This window comes from Triticum urartu, chromosome 4A, assembly GCF_056163025.1.
Source record: "Triticum urartu cultivar PI428250 chromosome 4A, HENAU_Tu73, whole genome shotgun sequence".
In the NCBI taxonomy this organism is placed as follows: Eukaryota; Viridiplantae; Streptophyta; class Magnoliopsida; order Poales; family Poaceae; genus Triticum; species Triticum urartu.
The window spans coordinates 457,216,094-457,229,130 of record NC_141876.1 but is presented as its reverse complement, the minus strand read 5'-3'; positions in this window follow the sequence as shown (position 1 = coordinate 457,229,130).

The window sequence follows — 13,037 nt, the reverse complement described above, 5'->3', positions numbered from 1 at the left end:
CACCTCTTCCTCGGCGGAGGCCTTGCCGGCCCCACCGGCAGGTCCACCGCTGGTGCCCTCGGCAGAAGCCTCGCCGGTCGCCTTGGCGGCCCCCGCCGCGGTGTCCTCGGCAGCATCCTTGGCGGCCTCCTCAGCAACGTTCCCAGCAACGGTATCCACGCCCTCCATACCTGTTGAAGGAGGGCCAGGGCAGCAACAGGAGCAATGAAGGCAAGAGAAGAATAAGGGAAAAACAGAGACGAAGGATAGGCGACTCACCAGTGCCAGGCTGTGAAGCAGAAGTCCCCTCTCCGCCAGCATTTGGCGCCATGGCAGAGCCACCAGCGCCCAAGTTCCCCTCTTCGTCCATGAGCATGGGCTCCGTGCCTGATGCCCTTGCTGGGGACGCCCCCCGCGGCGGCGTAGTCGATGGGGGTGGTGTGTTGGGAGTAGCCCTCTGTGGCTCCTCCTGCTGCCGCTCCCCTCCTGCAAACCCGACAAGGTCAGCGTCATGGCATCGAGCACCTACCACATGTCGAGTAAGAAGAGGGTGACGAACTTACGCTGGGGGCTGCGCCGGGGGCTGCTGTCCGGGCTGCTCAGCACCACCAGTGGTGTATTTGAAGCCCCAGCCGAGGGCTGACTGCTCGCCGAGGTCCTCGCCCTCTTCGCCCTCTGGGCCAACGTCTCTGTCTCCCTACGGAAGCAAAAATGGATCAAGACAAGCGACCCAATTCAAGGAAATGGAAATGACAGTAAGGAACAGAGAACTTACTCGTCATCCGTCTCCTCCTCTTCCACCAGTTTCCTTTTCCTCTCCGGGCTGAGAGGCCCGAGATCAAAAGGGAGCTCCGCATCATCATCCGAGTTGACGCCTGCCGGAGGAGGCGGCGGGGTTTGTGCACGCCCAGATGAGGAAGGGGCTGTTGTCTTCTTCTTCTTAGCGGCCTTCGTCAGCCTCTTGGCTGCCGTGGCCCTCGTGTGGCGCCCAGACCCCTCCAGGGTCAATTGAGGCCGCGCAGCCCTGCCGGGCCGGGCCGGCTCACCGGAGCCAGCCCGCCGCGGGACTCGCCCTCTTCCCCTGGTTGGCGTCGAGCCCGCCGCCGTGTCCTCCTCCTCCCCCGACGACTCGTCGGCCGTGTCTTCGACGAGCGGAGATCCAGTGTTGGCGATGCTGACCTCCCCGGAGGCCGCCGCCCACCGGGAGAGCTCCTCTTCCTCCGCCGCCGTTGCGGCCATGTCCTCCACGCCCCCGGCGTTGCCGGCCTCCATGGCAAGCTGTGCCTCCCTCGCCCTAGTGGCGATGTAGTCCAGCTCTGCCTGGGTGGTGTCCATGATAAGCCACCGCTCGGCGTCGGCATTGACGTACACCTCGATCAGGGTGTCGAAGAATTGCTGCACATCCTCGACCTTCGGCTCCTTCCAGCTCGGGACAGGGCCGTGCGCATTACAGTCCGGCATCATGGCGATGATCTCGGACCGACGCGAATTGTTGCACAACGGGACCACCCCCGCTGGCAGCTTGAAAAATGTCCCCTTGAGGGCCTTGCCAACCTTTGCGGCAGCCCTCGCGGCCTTGCCGGTCCGCTCGACCTCGCCATCGCGACACACATCAAGCTGGAAAAGCCGCTGGCAGAAGTGGGCATGCGCCAGCACTGTGAAGTTGTGATCAAGACCGGGGCGGAGTCGCATAATGTCAGCCGGGTTCGTGAAGAGCCAAGCTGGCCTCCCCTTGCTGTGCAACGGGGCGATCCGGCGGCGAATGAAGTCCGCCCCGATCATCTCAAGGGTGAGTCCGGCCTGGGTGAGCCGAAGAATCCTGGTGGTGGCGATGGTGAGCCTCCCATCGGCGGCGTCGACATCACTCCAATCACTGCCGCGGACCGGCGGCACTCGGCGGACCTTGTAGAATTCCGGCGAGTTCTCATCTTCAATCCAGCACCACCGGCCACACCATTCCTCCCACCTCTCCTTCACGGCACCGTCCGGGTACGCCCCCTTGGATCTTGGGATCCAGGTGACGCAACCGGAGACGGCTCCTCCCGGCTGGATTCGAGGGAAGAAGTAATGGTGGAAGAGCGCCGTGTTGGGCTGCACCCCAGCAAAGCCTTCGCAAAGATGCGCGAAAAAAGCCATGCACGCCACCGCATTCGGAGTAAAATCCAAGAGGCGAAAGCCGAAGGTGCGCATAACGTCACAGAAGAAATCGGAGAAAGGAGGGAATAACCCGCAAGAAAAGTAATCAACGAAGAAGGGGTACCGATTTGAGGCAGGATCGGCGCAAGCGGCAAGAATGATGCGCGTCGCCGGGTGTCCCGAACCCTCTCCCCCCGTCTTCACTCCCCATAGGGGCTTGAAGGAGGCCCGGAGCTCTTGAACATCAACCGTCGAGGGGAAGAAGAAGGCGGACTTCGTCCGGTCCCCCGACAGCGCGCTCTCCGGCGGCTCCACCGTCCCGGCGCCCTTAGCCACCCCCTTGCCCTTGGCGAATTTGGGAGCCATGGTGACCAAGAAGTTCAGAGGGCTGAGGAAGGGGGATGGCAAAGCAGCGGCGGCAGGCGACAGTGAAAGCTTAGGAAGGAAGGAAGAAAGGGAACGGCGGCTCTGAGATTGGAAAAGGCACGAGGGAAGAGGAGAAAGTGAGTAGCGCGCCCACGGTTATTCCTTCTTATGGGGGAAAAACGTGGGCCGCCTCCTTTCACATTAACTATGATGTGACGCATGCCCGCAGGAAGCAACCCCACTCATGCCGCCCACGTCACACACGCCTCCCCACGCCGCGCCACGCGCGGGAAGCATGGGAAGCGCAACGCGCGAAGAGACTTACCGCGGTAAAAACCGCCCCGCCTGCCCGCGCACTGTTTTTGGGCCTAGCCCAACGACGCGATTGCGCTTACGTGTGGCCCAGGCCCGGGGGCTCCTGTTGGTGTACAAAAGAGGGGTACACTTTTTGTACCCCTATAACTGTGCACGGGCAGTCTGAGCCACGGGCACCACCACACTGAGCAAGGCAAGGGAGGTGAGCCAAGGTAAGGCCGAAGCCCAGGGGAAGCAGAACGACGCCAAGACCAAGACCACAAAGAGCAAAGGGGACGAAGCGGACCCCCCCGGCAAGATCCTTGCCGGGAGGCGGTTTTAGCAAACCCGGCAAGACCCTTGCCATGGCAGCTCGCCCCACACCTACGGAGTGAGTCACCCTTGAGTCCACTGCCCCCATGGGGCAAGGATTCGGGAGACATCCCCGTGGTGGCATGCAGATCTTTGTGAAGACATTCGAGATCAGATACACCCTTCAGAAGATGATGATCCTTGGCGGGATCCCAGCCAAGGAGGACCACAAGGCCCCCGGCAAGAGCCTTGCCGGGGATGACAGCAGGTGCCACGGCAAGACCCTTGCCGGGGCCCCGGCAAGGCCCTTGCCAAGAACACCCGTTGGGCCACCATCAAGCCCACGCTAGCCAAACCTCCACCGCCGTTCGATGCAGCTACCGACCCAACCAGCTGGGCAGGCACCTGCGTGGCGGCATGCAGATCTTCATGGAGGCCCACCACTGGGCCACCTCAGCTGCCTGCCTGCCTACATGGCACCGCGGGCGCCGCTGGCCAGGGCGCGTGTCGACGCGAGAGGGAGCGGCGACGGATGAGACAGGGCTCTCCCCCGTCCCCGATAAAGCGAGGACACCTGGGCAAGACGCATTAAATGCGCCTTGTCATGTAATGCGAGGGATAACCACACGTCACTGTCCCCTTTCCACCTCCTGGTGCTACTGTGGCATCCCCTTTCCTATAAAAGGAGGCCCGAGGCGACCAGGAGGAGGATTCGGCTTTTTGGAGCTCCTCACGCCCCATAGCTAGCTCAAGAACACTGATATACAATCCACCAAAGCAGGAGTAGGGTTTTACGCATCCCCGCGGCCCGAACCTGGATAAACGAACCGTGTGCTATCTGTTTGATCCGCTCTTCTCACGATCCCGCGCCCCGCAACCGTAGTAGGGATTCTTGTGATCCCATAGGTGTCGTTCCCACCGACACCTTCCTCTTCGGGAAAAATCCCAACGTAGCTCACAAGTGGCAAAAGGAATTTTTGGCATCGTTGCCGGGGAGACGCCATCCAAAACCTACAAGTACCTACACTCAAATTATCATTTACTTGCTCTACTTTTTATTTTCTTTTATTAGTCTCATTACAAAAATATCAAAGACACAAAAATATTTTGTTTTGATTGTTTACTTGCAATAATCATGTCATCACACAAAAACATAAAATAAAGACTTATGGATCCACTTAAATTTTTCAACTTGGATCTTCTTCGATCCATTTGTGCTCGTGCTGAAAACCCAACTAGCTTAGTTGAGGGAAAATCAATAGATGAGCATGCCTATTTTATGCGTCACTATTTGTCTCGAAAAGGAAGACTCTTATGGAATCAAACGAATTATTTGCTATGTTATGTTTGGAATCTAAGCGAAATATATGATTTTACTTGTTGCTCTAGAAAGGACCTTAAAAAACACATTCCCTACCAATGTGAGTTTAATGATAATGAAATCTTATCTTCTTATGCCAAGGGTTCTTATAGTTACTATGATATTGAACAAATTAAAAAATTTGTTGCTTTTAAGGGTGCCTATGAAGTTGCTTCTTTGATTGAAAAGTATGATGCTACTCTCTACTAATCTGATTTTTTGCCATACTTAAATATCGCTATGAAAACTATGCTCCTAATGCCTATGCTGATGAATTTATTTGGAGAATGTCTGCTGCTTTGGAAGAGAATAATAATATGCAGGAATCTAACATAATTATGATCCCGTTGATTCTCTTGAAATGTCCCTTTTTGATGAATTTGATGCTTGTTATGCTTATGTCCATGATGCCAATATTAATGATGGTTATGTGGATGAACTTGCTATAGTTCCTTATATTAAGAATGAAACTATTGTTGTTGAACCCACACTTGACTGTCCTATTATCTCTTTGAATTCTCCCAACAACACTATATTGGAGAAGTTTGCACTGATTAGGTATTATATTAATGGATTGTTTTTACCATTATTCATGATGATTTTTTCATGCCTAGTATTTATTATAATGATCATGATTGGGGTGATTATAATGCTATGAATATTAAAAGTGGGTTTGGAAGAGTGTCGACTTTAGAAAATCCCACTACCTTGGAGAACAATCAAACTTACATTTTTTTTATAAAAGTGGGTTCGGAGAGGTCATGACTTTAGTTGATGTTAATCCACTATCTTGGAAGATTATAAAACTTACATGGATGTGGATCATGGAGAGTATATTTTAGATGATCGATATATTGTTAAATTCGATTATGATCCTGCATGTAACTATTATGATAGAAGCAAATATGGTTATAGGAATTCTCATGTTCAATCACCTCTCTTGAAGTTCAAATTGTTAATGTTTTGTTCCTCTTCCTTGCATATGCTAGATGTTGTTTTTCTTGATAATTTGTTTTCCTATAACCTATGCATAGGAAGTGGGTTAGACTTAAGTGTGGTTTTTTCATGTTGTATGATGCTCTCTTTGCATTTCAATTCTTATCTTTTATGCGAGCATCGTTTTAAAAACTCAAGTCTATCTTAATGGCCATAAAGAAAGAGCTTGTTGCGAGACAACCCAATTTTTATCTTTATGATTTATTTTATTTTTCTTGAGTCACATGATTATTTGTACCGTAATGATTGTGTTTTTATGTTTTAATTAGTATTTGTTCCAAGTAAAGCCTTTGGGATGATTTGGTTGATAGTTGACTTGATTCTGTGAAAAAACAAAAACTTTTGCGCCCAGTACTGGAATTACTATAATTCACTGGAAGGTGACAAAATTCTGAAATTTTTACACATGATTGATATACAAAATTTCCATGTTTTACTAAGTTTTCAGAGGTTTTGGAGTTATATAAGTATAGTTTTTGTTTAGATCATTGCAGACTATTTTGTTTTAGACAGATTCTATTTTTTATTGCATAGTGCGCTTGTTTTAATGATGCTATGGATTATATTGAGGGGTATAAGTCATGGAGAAGTTAGAATATAGTAGGTATATTCAAGGTTAATTATGAATGAGTTTATAATAGTACCTAAGGTTTTTTATTTGTTTATTATCCTAACGGATCTCACGAGGTTTCTGTTGAGTTTTGTGTGTTGAAGTTTTCAAGTTTTGGGTGAGATCATGGTGGATGAAGGAATAGGGAGTAGCAAGACCCTAAGCTAGGGGTGCCTTGGTAATATTCAAGTAAGACTCAAGTGTCTAAGCTTGGGGATGCCCCGGATGGCATACCCTCTTTCGTCCATAATTCATCAACATGTTACTTGGAGCTACATTTTTATTCATCACATGATATGAGTTTTACTTGGAGCGTCTTGTGCCATAGTTTTCTTTTGCTTGCTTATTAGTTTGACACAAGCATTGTTTGTTGGACACCTTTTGAGAGGGACACACATTCATTGTGATTTGTTAGAATACTCTATGTGCTTCACTTATAACTTTTGAGCTAGGCAGCTGCTCTTGTGCTTCACTTATATTTGTTAGAGCACGGCGATGGTCATATTTTATAGAAATAATTGCACTCTCATGCTTCACTTAAATCTTTTTGAGAGTCTCAATAGGAAGTGGTAATGAGCATGGGTTATAAGACTAGTCAGGAAAGGATAGGTATTTAAGATTGGTATAATAAAAACTTTCATGAAGATAACTAAATATGAAACGTATGGTTTAATTATGTTGACGTCGTAATATGAAAGCGTATGAGTTCATGATCATTGGTTAGTAAGAATATCGATATTAAAGCTTGTTATTAACTACTCATTTAAGTGTCCATCATGGCATGGTCGGGAGGTTTGAGCATTTTTATCTCCGGAATTAAATCCTTGAGTGCTGTTATAACAGGAGGGTGCGTGACGGTTAACTCCTACCAATCTCCTCCCTAGGGGCATGCAAGTAGTACTTTACTTCAAGGGCTAATAAAATTCCCCAATAAGTATATGAGTTCTTTATGACTAATGTGAGTTCATGGATAATTACGCATTCCTACCTTTCCGCAATTTGCTAGCCTCTTTGGTACCGTGGATTGTTGTTTCTCACCTCAAGAGTCGGTGCAAACTTCTCAGGTGCATCCAAACCTCGTGATATGATATGCTCTATGACACATAAGCCTCCTTATGTCTTCCTCAAAACAACCATCATACCTACCTATCATGGAATCTCCATAGCCATTCCGAGATATATTTTCACGCAACTTCCACTGTTCCATCTTATGACATGTGTGTTCATCATCATATTGCTTTGCATGATCATATAGAGATGGCATGATATTTGTGGGAAAGCCACCACTCATCCATTATGCATGTTATGCTAGATCATTGCACATCCTGGTACACTGTCAGAGGCATTCATATAGAGTTATATTGTTTTAGTTCACCGAGTTGTAATATCGAGTTGTAAGTAAATAAAAGTGCGATGATCATCATTATTAGAGCATTGTCCCAGTGAGGAAAGGATGACGGAGACAATTATTCCCCCACAAGTTAGGATGAGACTCAGGACGAAAAGAGAGAGGCCAAAAGAGCCCAATAAAAAATGAATGAAAAAGGGAGAAAAAGAGAGAAGGGGCAATGTTACCAGCCTTTTACTACACTTGTGCTTCAGAGTAGCACCATGTTCTTCATATAGAGAGTCTCTGAGTTATCACTTTCACATACTATTGGGAATTTTTCATTATAGAACTTGGCTTGTATATTCGATGGGCTTCCTCAAATGCATGAGGTCTTCATGAGCAAGCAGGTTGGATGCACACTCACTTAGTTTCCGTTGACCTTTCATACACTTATAGCTCTAGTGCATCCGTTGCATGGCAATCCCTACTCCTCGCATCGATATCGATTGATGGGCTTCCCCATTGCCCGTTGATCCGCCTAGTTGATGCAAGACTTTCTTCCTTTTTGACTTCTCCTATATATCTCTACCACCGCATTCTATTCCACCTATAATGATAATTTCCATGTCTCACACTCATGTATTGAGTGGAGTTGAAAATGCTGAAGCACATTAAGAAGTATGATACGATTGCGTGCTGTAACACCCGGGTGCTCATGATTTGTACTTATGCGGTGAAGGCGGAGTCATGCCATGCTTACATAATTCAATTAGTAGGGATAACATTCATTGAGCATTGTATATTTTGAAGTAGTAATGGTTATGTTCTTATATTCATGGATTTTATTATGTTGATATCAATTACTTCATCGTTTCTCAATATTTATGACGTAAAAGAGAATACATGATAAACATGGTAGGTAGCATTCAACATCAATTTTTTTATCATTTACCTACTCGAGGACGAGCAGGTAAGCTTGGGGATGCTAATATGTCTCCAACGTATATATAATTATTGATTGTTTCATGCTATTATATTATAAATTTTAGATACTTCATATGCAATTTTATATCATTTTTGGGAACTAACCTATTAATTCAGTGCCAGTTCTGATTTTCTGCATGTTTTTGTTTTTTTAGGAAATCAATACCAAACGAAGCGCAAACACAATAAAACTTTACGATGATTTTTTCTGGACCAGAAGGGACCCTAGGAGCCTCGGGAGGAGACCAGGGGAGCTACAGGAGAGCCACAAGCTCACCAGGCGCGCCCCCTGAGCTTGTGGGACCCACAGAGTTCCATTTGACCTAATTCCAACTCCATAAATTCTCATAAATCCTGAAACCAACAGAGATCCACCGAAACACTTTTTTCACTACTGCAAACTTATGTTCTTCCATGATCCCACTTGGAGGCCTTTTCCGGTACTCGGTCGAAGGGGGAAACGATCACGGAGGGCTTCTACATCAACCTTGCTTCCCTCCAATGATGTGTGAGTAGTTTACCACAGACCTACGGGTCTATAGCTAGTAGCTAGATGGCTTCTTCTCTCTCTTTGATATTCAATACAAAGTTCTCCATTATCTCCATGGAGTTCTATCCGATGTAATCTTCTTTTGCGGTGTGTTTGTTGGGATCTGATGAATTGTGGGTTTATGATCAGATTATTCATTGAAAGTAATTGAGTATTTGCTGATCTTTATTATGCATGATTGTTATAGCTTTGTATTTCTCTATGATTTATTAGTTTAGTTTGGCCAACTAGATTGATTTATCTTCAGTGGGAGAGGTGCTTTGTAATGGGTTCAATCTTGCGTTGTCTCCTCACCTCGTGACAGAAGGGGTAGTGAGGCACGTATTTGTATTATTGTCATTAAGGGTGAAACGACGGGGTTTATTCATATTGCTTGAGTTCATTCTATCAACATTATGTCATCTTGCTTCATGCATTACTCTGTTTGTTATGAACTTAATACCATAGATGCATGCTGGATAGCGGTCGATTGGTGGAGGAATAGTAGTAGATGCAGAATCGTTTCGGTCTACTTGTCATGGGCGTAATGCCTATATACATGATCATTGCCATGACTAGCATCATAACTATGAGCTTTTCTATCAATTGCCCAGCAGTAATTGGTTTACCCACTGTATGCTATGTTTCAAGAGAGAAGCCTCTAGTGAAAACTATGGCCCCTGGGCTACTTTTATTATATTACAAAAACCAAAAATACCTTGTTGCAATTTATTTACTTTTATTTTGTTTGTAGTTTATATATCTACTGCTACCAAATTTAATCCTTGCAAGTAACGAGTTACAGGGGATTGACAACCCTCTTGCCCGCGTTGGGTGCAAGTATTTGCTCTTGTGTGTGCAGGTGATGTTCATTAGGCTTGGTGTGATTCTCCTATTGGTTCGATAACCTTGGTTCTCATTGAGGGAAATACTTATCAGCTACTATATTGCTCCACCCTTCCTCTTCGAGAAAAATCCCAACGCAGCTCACAAGTAGCACCTCTCCATCCATGGCGATCCGGTCTCTGACGACCGTGTGGTGCGCAAGTTTTTGTGGGTTGTGCCCCGGAGGTACGCCCAGGTGGTGCGCTCGATCGAGGTGGCAGAACAACCAGCTCAAGGTGGCAGAGGAGTGTTTCGACAAGGACGACGAGGGTCATGCCAATGCGCGACTTGTGCTCACCAAGGAAGAATGGCGCACACATTTGAAGCACAATGCCAACAACGGCGTAGGCGGAAGCAATGATATGTCCATTTTGCATCATGCTTTTATATCGATATTTATTGCATTATGGGATGTTATTACACATTATGTCACAATACTTATGCCTATTCTCTCTTATTTTACAAGGTTTACATAAAGAGGGAGAATGCCGGCAGCTGGGATTCTGGGCTGGAAAAGGAGCAAATATTAGAGACCTATTCTGCACAGCTCCAAAAGTCCTGAAACTTCACGGAAGACGTTTTCAGAATATATAAAAAATACTCAGTGGAAGAAGTTCACCTGGGGGGGCCACACCCTGCCCACGAGGGTGGGGGCGCACCCTACCCCCTGGGTGTGCCCCCATACCTCATGGGCCCCTTGGTGGCCCTCCGACGGCCATCTTCTGCTATATGAAGTCTTTCGATGGGAAAAATAACAAGCCATCTTCTCGGACGAAACTCCGCCGCCACGAGGCGGAACCTTGGCGGAACCAATCTAGGGCTCTGGCGGAGATGTTCTGCCGGGGAAACTTCCCTCCCGGAGGGGGAAATCATCGCCATCGTCATCACCAACGCTCCTATCATCGGGAGAGGGCAATCTCCATCAACATCTTCATCAGCACCATCTCCTCTCAAAACCCTAGTTCATCTGTTGTATCCAATTCTTGTCTCCAAGTCCGGGATTGGTGCTAGTAGGTTGCTAGTAGTGTTAATTACTCCTTGTAGTTGATGCTAGTTGGTTTATTTGGTGGAAGATCATATGTTCAGATCCTATATGCATATTAATACCCCTCTGATTATGAACATATTTATGCTTTGTGACTAGTTACGTTTGTTCCTGAGGACATGGGAGAAGTCTTGCTATTAGTAGTCATGTGAATTTGGTATTCGTTCGATATTTTGATGAGATGTATGTTGTCTCTCCTCTAGTGGTGTTATGTGAACATCGACTACATGACACTTCACCATTATTTGGGCCTAGAGGAAGGCATTGGGAAGTAATAAGTAGATGATGGGTTGCTAGAGTGACAGAAGCTTAAACCCTAGTTTATGCGTTGCTTCGTAAGGGGCTGATCTGGATCCATATGTTTCATGCTATGGTTAGGTTTACCTTAATACTTTTGTTGTAGTTGCGGATGCTTGCAATAGAGGTTAATCATAAGTGGGATGCTTGTCCAAGTAAGGACAATACCCAAGCACCGGTCCACCCACATACCAAATTATCAAAGTACCGAACGTGAATCATATGAGCATGATGAAAACTAGCTTGATGATATTCCCATGTGTCCCCGGGAGCGCTTTTCTCTATATAAGAGTTTGTCCAGGCTTGTCCTTTGCTACAAAAAGGATTGGGCCACCTTGCTGCACTTTATTTACTTTTGTTACTTGTTGCTTGTTACAAATTATCCTATCACAAAACTATCTGTTACCACTTGTTTCAGTACTTGCACAGAATACCTTGCTGGAAACCGCTTATCATTTCCTTTTGCTCCTTGTTGGGTTCGACACTCTTACTTATCGAAATGACTACGTTAGATACCCTTGAAAGCACAAGTGCTCCCTAGGTGGTTTTGATAATTGATGACAACATATCTCTTGTTGGACTAACACTTCTATCTAGCATGTTTCAGATAAGTTCAACAATGGCATGGCATGGATGTGAAAGGGGAACCCTCAAAATGCTAAGGACAAAGGATTGGCTCAAGCTCAAAAGCTCAAGACTCTTCATTTTATATTTTAGTGATCCAAGATCACATTGAGTCCATAGGAAAAGCCAATACTATCAAGGAGGGATGAGGTGTTGCTTAATGAGCCTCTTGCTCCATGTGCTTAATGATATGCTCCAAAACCCTCAACTACTTTCCCACATCCACATATGACCTAAACTCTAAGCCAAACTCGGTCCTACCGATTTTTCCTATCCGGCGCCACCGAGTTTCACTTGTCATTAGCCACTGCCAAACCCTATCAATTCGGTCCTACCGATAAGGATCTCGATCACACCGAGATGGGGTTGAAAACTCTCTATTACACATTGCACTATTCTCGGTCCCACCGAGTTTGTGTAATCGATCCCACCGAGATTGCAATGTAAACTCAGTGTTTCCCCTTTGTAACTTTTCGGTCTCACCGATTTCCACTCGGTCCCACCGAAAGAGCAAATCGGTCCCACCGAGTTTGCCTGACCAACTCTCTGGTTAGCTAATTACCAAACTCGGTCTCACCGAATTTGTGTAATCGGTCTCACCGAGATTACGTTATGCCCAAAACCCTAACCGAATCGGTCCTACCGAGTTGCATGTCAGTCCCACCGAAATTCCTAACGGTCACTAGGTTTACATTTTCAGTCCGACCGAGTTTAGTTATTCGGTCCCACCGAGATTGGAAATCTGTGTAACGGTTGGATTTTGAGTGGAGGCTATATATACCCCTCCACCTCCTTCTCATTCCAAGAGAGAGCAATCAGAACACACACATCATTCCTACTCATATGTTCTGAGAGAGAACCACCTACTCATGTGTTGAGACCAAGACATTCCATTCCTACCATATGAATCTTGATCTCTAGCCTTCCCAAGTTGTTTTCCACTCAATCTTCTTTCCACCAAATCCAAATCCTAAGAGAGAGAGTTGAGTGTTGGGGAGACTATCATTTGAAGCACAAGAGCAAGGAGTTCATTACCTACACACCATTTGTTACTTCTTGGAGAGTGGTGTCTCCTAGATTGGCTAGGTGTCACTTGGGAGCCTCCGACAAGATTGTGGAGTTGAACCAAGGAGTTTGTAAGGGCAAGGAGATCGCCTACTTCGTGAAGATCTACCGCTAGTGAGGCAAGTCCTTCGTGGGCGTTGGCCATGGTGGGATAGACAAGGTTGCTTCTTCGTGGACCCTTTGTGGGTGGTTGCTTCTTCGTGGACCCTTCGTGGGTGGAGCCCT